The sequence below is a fragment of the Chlorocebus sabaeus genome, chromosome 20 (assembly GCF_047675955.1).
Source record: "Chlorocebus sabaeus isolate Y175 chromosome 20, mChlSab1.0.hap1, whole genome shotgun sequence".
NCBI classification, from domain to species: Eukaryota; Metazoa; Chordata; class Mammalia; order Primates; family Cercopithecidae; genus Chlorocebus; species Chlorocebus sabaeus.
In genome coordinates, this window is record NC_132923.1 from 13,817,033 (window position 1) to 13,827,215 (window position 10,183).

General features: G+C 43.5%; 1 non-coding gene across 1 annotated transcript; it reads left to right on the forward strand.

The window, feature by feature from the left end:
* Positions 1 to 6,004: 6,004 nt before the first annotated feature.
* On the forward strand, positions 6,005 to 6,168 carry LOC119624679 (U1 spliceosomal RNA). Its single transcript, XR_005240828.2, has one exon. It is a non-coding gene; the product is annotated as a U1 spliceosomal RNA (small nuclear RNA).
* Positions 6,169 to 10,183: the final 4,015 nt, after the last annotated feature.

A 10,183-nucleotide genomic window follows, 5' to 3' on the forward strand; every position in this document is an offset into this window, starting at 1 on the left:
CTTATTGCAACTTTTAAAGCATTCACGCATTGACAATCACTAGATAAATGGGGGAAATTTTATCTTCCCTTAGTACCAAGCCACTAATTTATGACTGATCCATGTCAAGGGCCAGCCCACCTTCCCGACCAGATTCTTAACAGGGTATCTCCTGAAATGGCGGGTTTACACCTGTGTAACACAGGAAAACTGAAACAGAGACCTAGGAACCCACTTCTGGTGTGATAAAATTCTAATTCAGTCCGTTATACGCTTAAACGATTAATTTACATGCCTCCAGTTTTTCATATTTTAGTAATAGGAGTCCCAGTAGTATCTCCAGGATGTGCCTGGACTTACTGATTGTTCTATCAATAATGTGACCAGTGGAATCAGTCATCATCACAGTGATCCTCTCCATCATTTTTGAAAACAGTATTTTTCCTCAGTTTGTGCATGGTTTATTTAACCCTTTTCAAAATGTTTTTGTTAGCCAGGTGTGGTGGCATGTGCCTGTAATCCCAGCTACTCGGGAGGTTGAGGCAGGAGAATCGTTTGAACTTGGGAGGTGGAGGCTGCAGGGAGCTCAGATCGATATACACTCCAGCCTGGGCAACAGAGTGTGACTCTATCTCAAAAGAAAAAAAATGTTTTTGGGATGAGGTTGGTTTCATGGTTTTAGGATTACAAAGAATGCTGCAGTCACTATTCTTGTACACATATCTTTGGTCATTGTGGAAATGTCTACACCGCAGATATTTCTATAGTGTAGAGAACTGGATGCGCCATTGCTACATTATAGTGTTTATATAATGCTTCTAATTTGAGTACATTCTGCAAATGTATCTTTCACGGGAGCAATACCTAATAATATTCCAATATGAATATTTATAAGAGGAAACATGTGCAGATGTGCAATTGAGTTTCGTGCCTCTCCATGGGGCCCATGTTCATAAAATGGTGGCATTAGCTATCTGAGAGTGGAGTTTGCGGCCCTCTGACGTCAAAAGCTGAAGCAGAGGACATGAAAACCCTCACTGCACATCCTCTGTAGTCTGGCCAGAATCATTCCTAGGTCGGTGGCCTCTTATCAGGAGGAAATGCTGCTTGGCTGCTTTGTCAAAACCACAAAAGGCAGGGAAAGTATCAGGTTGCTGGTTGATAACAGTAGTGAAGCAAGTCTTTCCAAAGAGTTGGTTTGTTAACCCTTAGGGAAAAAAATCCTAATTCTTACCAGATGGTGCCGTGCAGTTTCAGGCTCTTGGTGTCCCAAACAAAGAACTGTGCATGACACACACAAAGCAGCAAAGCAAAGCAAAAGTTTATTAAGCACAGTAACACTCCCAGAGTGGGGAGAGTGGGCTGACCTCTGGGAGATGAGATCAGTATTAGTTTGATGTACTTTGGGTCTGTTTCATGTGTGGTTTTTTTTCTTCTCTTCACAAGGATGCGTAATCTTTAGCCATTGTTTGCCTTTAGACTGATAGGTGGGTTGCTTGGTTACTTTGGCGCTTGTGTGCTTGCATGTTGCCTCCATCCCATAATTTTAAGTACATGCATGGTATGCAGTCCATATGCCTGAGTTTTAATGAGCTGATTATCATATAGAGTCATGTTAAGGATACTTTTTTTCTCGAATGCACATGTCTATCTCTGAGGAGCTGCCCCTTTACTGGTTTGGATCTTGACAGCAATGCAGGTCCTTGCTTGCTTTGTTTGTTTGTTTGTTTGTTTTAGACAGAGTCGCCTCTGTTGCCCAGTCTGGAGTGTAGTGGCGCAATCTCAGCTCACTGCAACCTCTGCCTCCCAGGTTCTAGCAATGCTCCTGTCTCAGCCTCCTGAGTAGCCTGGAGTACAGGAGTGCACCACCACGCCCAGCTCATTTTTTGTATTTTTAGTGGAGGTGGCATTTCGCCATGTTGGCCAGGCTGATCTCAAACTCTTGACCTCAGGCGATCTACCTGCCTTGGCCTCCCAAAATATTGGGACTATAGGCGTGAGCCAGTGTGCCTGGCCTTGCTTGCTTTTTTTAATCTTACTTTTTGTTTTGGCTGTTCAACTTCTCCCTTTTATCTTGCTTCTTGCTCTCCTGCCACATCACTTTGCTTCTGTTTCTGCCTTTACTCATTCTGCCTTTATCCAACTTCCAATTCCCTCTGCTGCTCTCCTGCCTCATCTCATAATGGCAGTTAGTGAGGGAGGGGTTTTAAGGGGGCATGTCCGACTTCCTAACCTGTCACAGCCAGAAACAGCTTTCAAGGTTTCTCTGCGGTCCTGTCAGCCAAGAGGGGGTCGGTTCAGTTGGTTGTAGGGCCCAGGGCTTATTTTTATTTCTCAATCCTGACAAGGGAACGCTGGATTAATGCAGATTCTGTCCAGGTGAAAATTTCCCCTACAAAAGACAGTTTTGCAGAGTTACTTCTGTTTGCTGGCTCTCTGACAGCCATCTTAAAATATGCCAAAGAAATATATTCTGGGGTAAAATATTTTGATTTTCTTCATCTACCTACAGCTTCATCATGCTGACAGCCTCCAGTCCAAGCATACCTGAAGCCTTTCTTTTTAAAAAGCTTTCCCACCCTTCTGACTGCCTTCAAGTCTCTGCCAAAACACAAGTAACAGTGACTGACTCCCTCCTATAGCAAGTTCAGAATAAATAGCCTTTGCTTTTTTTCATTTGATTGGTCTTTATTTACAGAAGCTTCAATATAGAGTTGACAAGGACTCCATCTTTGACCAAACCTTAGTAGATTCCTCTGAGCCCTTTTCTCTATTAGTTCTTAGCCTGCCAAGTCCAGTTTTAGGAAAGAGTACTGTTGAGTCTAGTTTAGCAAGAGTCCTCCCAACCACCTTTGATAGCTAATCAAGTTCCTCTTTGTAATTTTCCATCCACTAACTTTCTTATCTTGCCAATTGGCTATAGTCTTCAACTCTTCCTGTTGTATTTGAGGTTGAGCTCAGTTCTCTGCTGGTCTCTCTTGCCTACTGTAGTACATACAATAAAATCTGTCGCCTACTGTAGTACATACAATAAAATCTGTCTGATGTTTTTAACAACTGTCCAGTGTAGTCCCTCAGAAACTGCCTTTGCAAAATTCTGACAATAAGAGAAAGCTGACATGGCTGACTCCATCTTGGTTCTAGCCTCACAGGCTGGCTGTCTTTGCTCATTCCTGTGCAATTTCTCCCAAGCTCTCTTTGGGAAAAATTGTGTTTATAGTTTAAATCAGGGGTCTGCAACCCCCAGGGCCACAAGACAGGTACTGGTCCATGGCCTGTTAGGAACCCAGCCGAACAGCAGGAAGTGAGCTGCAGGCTTTGGAGCATTACCCCCTGAGCTCCACCTCTTGTCAGATCAGCATTGGCATTAGATTCTCATCGGAGCTCGGACCCTATTGGGAACTGCACATGTGAGGGATTCCAGATTGCACACTCCTTACGAGACTCTAACTAATGCCTGATGACCTGAGGTGCAACAGTTTCATCGGGAAACCATCCACCATCCCCTTCCATGAAAGAATTGTTTTCCATGAAACCAGTCCCTGGTGCCAAAAAGGTTGGGGACAGCCAAAAATGTTGGTTTAAATGATAACCTTCCCCAAAACTAAATTACCCCTGTAAAACTAATGAAAGGCCACCAAGTTAGAAGGATGAAAGGGGCCTGAATTCTACTAAGATGTATGGCTTGTTAAATAATTACCAGCCGTTATTCCAGAGGTCACAAGATTTGCAGCTTCCCCAATTACTGCTGTGAGGAGCATCACTATTGTAGAACCTAAGATTGGTCTCTTGAGATTTCTTTTCAGGCATTTGCATTTCTGACTACTGGATGGCACCATTTGGCCCGAAAATCAACCAGTCCCTTTGCCCCCACCCAGAAGCTGACTCAGTGCAGAAGGGCCATTTTCCACTTCCCTGTGATTTCATCCCCAACAATCAGCACTGCCCAAGCCCTAGCCCCCTTCCCACCAAACTATCTTTGAAAAACCCCTTACCTCCAAGCCTTCAGTGAGATTGATTTGAGTAATAACTCTGTCTCCCACAGGTTGTGGCTGGCCTGTGTCAATGAAACTCTTTACTGCAATGCCATGGTCTCCATGAATTGATTTTGTGTGTACAGTGGGCAGGAAGAACCCATCAGGCGGTTACATCTGCAGGATGGTGACAGTTCTTTCCACAAAGGCTGGTCAGATACCCAGAAAGTATTTCTCCACTATTACGTGGACCGTGTGTCTCCCTGTCACTATCCAGGGAATGGGGCCTGGCTTTAGTATTTAGTATTCAGCAGTTACTATACTGTCACCTAATCCCTCATTTTCAATATTTTTCCATGACTTCCAGTGGCCTGACTGGCCACCATGCCACAGAATCTTTACTTTATGGTCTCCAAGGAGAACTCTCCACTCGATATTTTGTGATTTGAGCGATGGAATAGAATGTGATACTGTTGGGCTGGGGGAGGTCCCCGGACACTGTGGGATCTCGACCCCAGCCGTGGTGTCCAGGCTCTTGACACCATCTCAAGAATGAAGTCAAGGATGAGTCCGCAAACAGTGAAAGAAGAGATTTAATGCAAAGCAAAAAGTACACACTCAAGAAAGGGGAGTTCGGGCATATCCGAGAGAGAACAATGCGTTCTGGGGTTTCATCTTGATGGATTACTTTAACCAAGGAGTGGAATATTCATAACGATTCCTGGGTAAAGGTGGAGATGTCTCGGAACTGTGGTGCCATCCATTTTTACATCAAACATTGGTCTCAGAACTGTTATGGCACTGGTGGGTGTGTGATTTAGTATGTTAATGAGCATATAATGAGGGCCTAGGTAAAACCTACGTCAAATCCAGCACCACATTGGGTCCAGTCAGTCTTAGACAGCTTGGTCCACACTGGTTTTTCAGCGTCTTATGAGCCCATAGCCTTAAGTCAGGTAAATCTGCTGCCTAGAATTTGTTATCCTGTGACCACCCTGTATTATTCCTGTCTCAAATCTACCTGTAAATATTCAAATGGTCTTTGACTTGGGCATGCCAACTTTGCTTACTTCACAGTGTTTCTTGCGCCGTAATCCAATATAAGAAAAGATGATCCAGACATCTGTTAAACATCTCAAATAAGATGTATCCCAGGTATTTGTGTCAAATTTGGATTATTTTAATTTTTGTCTTTGCAGAATATAAAATACTAACATGAAGTAAGCACTAAGGTCTGGAGATGGCTGTGCAAGAGATGACAAAGTCCAACACCACGTTTGAGAGTGTCCAATAATCTCTTCTGGGGCAGCATATTTTTCTACAATACTGAATTTGGAAAAAACAAAAAAAAACATAAAAGAAAAAAAAAAAACTACAAGATTCATGAAACTGGACAACTGTCTTTATAACATTACCAGTGATAAAATCAGTAAGGAAGGCTGGTTTGCAGTCATCTGAGCAGTCTCTTTACTTTCATAAATATGGTTTCTCTGTGATATTAAACTGCTTCCAATTTCAAGCGAATGCTACATCCCAAGGATAAGGATGTGAAGAGAACCGGTTTCTTTTGTAATCCTAAACGTTCTAGTCTGCAAATTAAAAGCCATTATTTGAAGAAGGGTTCCCAGCCTCCATCTGGCCGCCAAAAGGTTGCTACTCAACACGGGTTAACGACCAGCTTTTTTGGGAGAGAACAGATGCGGGGGTGGGAGGGAAAAGGAGAAGCAGACGTCACTTCTTTTTGCTGGCTCCGCAGCGGGTTGGTCTGCTGAGTGGCAGAAAGGCAGGGACTGGGAAAGGCACTGTCGGTGACATCACAGATAGGGCGACTTCTATGTAGATGAGGCAGCGCAGGGGCTGCTGCTTCCCTACCTGCTGCTTCCCACGAAGGAGTTCCCGTGCCGTGGGAGCGGGTTCGGGACCGCTGGTCGGACCTGAGAGTCCCAGCTGTGTGCCAGGGCTAGAAGGGCTCGGGAGTGCGCGGGGCAAGTGACCTTGTGTGTAAAGTGTGGGACGTATGAGGCTGTGGCGGGGCGGAGGTAGCAGAGCTCATACTTACCTGGCAGGGGAGATACCATGATCACGAAGGTGGTTTTCCCAGGGCGAGGCTTATCCATTGCACTCCGGATGTGCTGACCCCTGCGATTTCCCCAAATGTGGGAAACTCGACTGCATAATTTGTGGTAGTGGGGGACTGCGTTCGCGCTTTCCCCTGAGTTTTGTAGTTCAAAGAATAGATTGTGTACTAAAGTTTGTTTTGCGTGGCGTGTAAATGTTATTCTCCGTCAGAGGAGAAATAAGAACTTTCAGCTCTTGCAACATAACGTAACTACCGTGAAGGCCGCATAGCTTTTCCCTTTCTATGCGGGGCTGCCTTCTGCAGAGATTGGTCCATGGTCTCCAGTGTCTTGGGTTCTCACGATCTGTAAAAATCTTCGTGTTGTTCCCTAACCCCCAGTCACCTTTTATACAGCTTCTGCTTAACTGCAGCCCCCACAGTAGTTTGTAGGATTTCTGTGCTGGGGGGAATGTGTTCTCACTTCATAGAGCCAGGTACAAACTACGCAGACGGGCGCTGTTCTTTGGGAAGAAAACAGGGCCTTTGGGGCTCTTAGTGTCCCCGCTGGGTTGTATACATAACACGCTTACTTTGTGTAGGGGAACGGCTCTCCCAGCGCCCAGGTCCCTAGTGCATATTCATTGAGGCCCGCAGGTCATCAGTCTCACCTGTCTTGGCCGAAATGCGCTGCGATCCTCCCAGAAATGTAAGGCAGAAAGTTTTACGAGGAGCCAGGTCCAGTTTCCCTACTATTTCCTGCCGTTTACATATCTCGTCTTTCTTCAGACTTTATTCAAGCGACAGCTTCTTGTTTGATGTCTCGCTTCCACATCCTACATCCATTGCCAGGCAGCTTTCTAGATAGCACTCCCACCCATCCTTCCCGCCCCCAAGCAGCCCTTTCCCATTTCTGGCGCCAGTGTCCTCCCCCTTCCCTCTTCTTCAGGCCCTGGCTTATCACCTTCATGGACAGAAAATACTTAGCTCTCTCTCAACCTGCGGTTTACACCTGACACGCGTCAGTACCCTGGCAAATTCCTTAATACCCCTTCTCAAATGGCACTGTAAATTCATCTCTTTTTAACTCCCAGAAGTATCTAATTGGTTTTGTCCCTGCACTACATGAATACTAGTATCCACTACAGAAGAAAACCCCAGGCCTAGGGATGGCGGTTCTGGGCATTGTGCCAGCCTCTCCCAGGGTATGTTTTCTGACCTCACCTACTTCTGATCAACTGAGGTCAGGAGTTCGAGACCAGACTGACCAACATGGCGAAACTCCGTCTCTACTAAAACAAACAAACAAAAGCCGGGCCTGGTGGTGTGTGTGAACCCGAGAGGCAGAGGTTGCAATGAGCCGAGATCGCGCCATTACATCCCAGCCTGGGCGACAGAGCGAGACTCTGTCTCAAAAAAAAAAAAAAAAAAAAAAAAAAAAAAAAAAAAAAATTAGCCCGTCTGAGACATATTATTGGAGACAGTAGAATCCTGCATCCAACAGGCACTTGGTGCAGATCTGAACCCACTGAGCTATTGGCTCATGTTCCCTATGTTCTATTAAGTATCATGAGCAGAAATTGAACTCTTTAGCTTTTACCCACTAAGTATGGCTATAGGACAGGTCTCTCCCTCAATCTCTCTCTCTCTCTCTCATTTTTGCATCTTTTTTTTTTTTTTTTTTTTTTTTTGCCATCAGTGTGGGTTTTTGGTTTTGATATTATGAAGTGAATTTCCGGGGAAAATCTCTGTTGCGTCGTGTTGACAAGGATCCAGTCCCTGTCTGGACAGCTAATGTGGTCCGTGAGTCTTTTTTGTTGTCTATTTATTGTCCTGAGAATAATGGTATTTCCTGATATTTGAGATGCAGCAATGATAAGTTGTTCATATCTTGTCTTTCCAATGTTTGGTAACAATTTTATGGGCCCAGTAATTGTCAATATCTGCAAGAGTGGCATCTCTATTACAATGTCCTTACTACTTACTACTACTTACTACTCAATGTCCCCCCTTACTACTCAATGTCCAGCCCCCCCACCACCAAACTTCGTTCCGTAGGAGCTCTTGGCTTTAACGAATTTACTATATCTAAAAGACATCTTAGTCCAGGAAAAAAACTAAATCTGTAGCATACAAGGAGCAGTTTTCTTTGATTGGTATATTCAGGTTTCTAACCAGCTGAAAAATTCAAATACATGTCCTTTAAATATTAAGTTTAAACCACACTACAGAAAGGAGAGAAAATATTTATATGATCACATATAAGCAATAGAATCAGCAATATGAGCAGTTTTCACAATGATACAAATCAAATGTAATAATCTCCAGAACATTAAGGAAGTTCATTCCTTAATGAAAATAAATGAAAAGAAGTTATTCACCCACTGTTCTATGCCCTGGAAAGAGAATTTCCTGCCCAACTCAAAAGGGTATCACAATATTACTCAGATTTTCAGCGATGAAGGCCCTCCAAGGATCTAATGATGTTAATATTTTCAGTTTATTTCCTTCACTGATAAACATTGTTAATAGATACCATTGCCTGTATTTTCACCTTAAGTGATGTTACTTAGCACAATTCGTTTCTTTATAATGCTCCCTAGTTTGGTGGAAGGAATTTTCCTGCTTTATAAATATAGGATATTTTCTCATGAAACAAACTGTCATACTCTTTCAGTGAAGTGAATAGACAAATTAGGTCTTTAAAATTTTAAAGGAGTCACTGCCCCAATTATCTTAGGAACAATAATAATCACTTATATAAAATTAAAATAAGAAAATTAAGCCAGGTATGGTGACTCATATCTGCAATCCCAGCACTTTAGAAGGCTGAGGAGGGAGGATCAGTTGAGGTTAGGAGTTGGAGACCAGCCTGGGAAACATAGTGAAACCCCTGTCTCTACAAATTTTTAAGTGTTAGTTAATATTTTAAAGTTGGCCGGGCATGATAATGCATGACTGTAATCTCAGCTACTAGAGAGGCTGAGGCAGCTGCAGTGAACTGTGATTGCACCACTGCCCTCCAGCCTGGGTGACAGAGTAAGACTCCCAACTCAAAAAAAAAGAAAAAAAAAAAAAAGAAAAAGAAAGAAAATTAAGAATTTGTTGAAAGCTGTTTTACTACAATGCTAGGCTGCATGTCTTGTGCCTGTACTCCCAGAAACTCAACAGGCTGAGGTGGAAGGATTGCTTTAGGCCAGAAGTTGGAGACCAGCCTGGGCAACAGTGCAAGACCTCGTCTCTAAAAAAATACAAGGCAAGCTGAGCTAGGAGGATTGCCTGAGCACAGAAGTTCCAAGTTGGTCTCCTATGATTGCCCTTCTGCATTCTAGCATGGATAACAGAGGAAGACACTGTGCCTTATTTTTTATTTTATTTTGTTTTTTACTACTTATGCTTATTTATTTATTTACTTTTGAGACAGAGTCTTGCTCTGTGGCCCAGGCTGGAGTGCAGTGGTGGGATCTCAGATCACTGCAAGCTCCGCCTCCCAGGTTGAAGCTATTTCCCTGCCTCAGCCTCCAGAGTAGCTGGGATTATAGGCGCACGCCATCACGCCCAGCTAATTTTTATAGTTTTAGTAGAGATGGGGTTTCACCATGTTTGCCAGGCTGGTCTCAAACTCCTGACCTCAAGTGATGCACCTGTCTCGGCCTCCCAAAGTGCTGGGATTACAGGTGTGAGCCACCTCGCCCAGCCTATTTATACTTGAAATATGAGGTTTCATTAGGGAAAAATTTTCTTGTTGAATTTCTAACATGAAAAAATAATAGATTTAGCTGCAGATTAAATTAATGGTCTTGCTAGTTTGGTACAATAAAATAAATGAAATGAAGTTGATAGCAGAGAGGAATCTTTGATGCTTTTGAACAATTTAAATAATGTAAATATTTAATATATAAAGACATGAAAAAGTTCATTACGTTATTTTTTAAAATTTATTTTATTTTATTTTTTGAGATGGAGTCTTACTCTGTTGCCTAGGCTGAAGTTTTGTGGTGCAATCTCAGCTCACTGCAACCTCCGCCTCCTAGGTTCAAGCTATTCCCCTGCCTCAACCTCTTGAGTAGCTGGGACAACAGGCGCACACCACCACACCCGGCTAATTTCTGTATTTTAGTAGAGAGGGAGGTTTCACCTTGTTGGCCAGGATGGTCTCGATGAGCTGACCTTG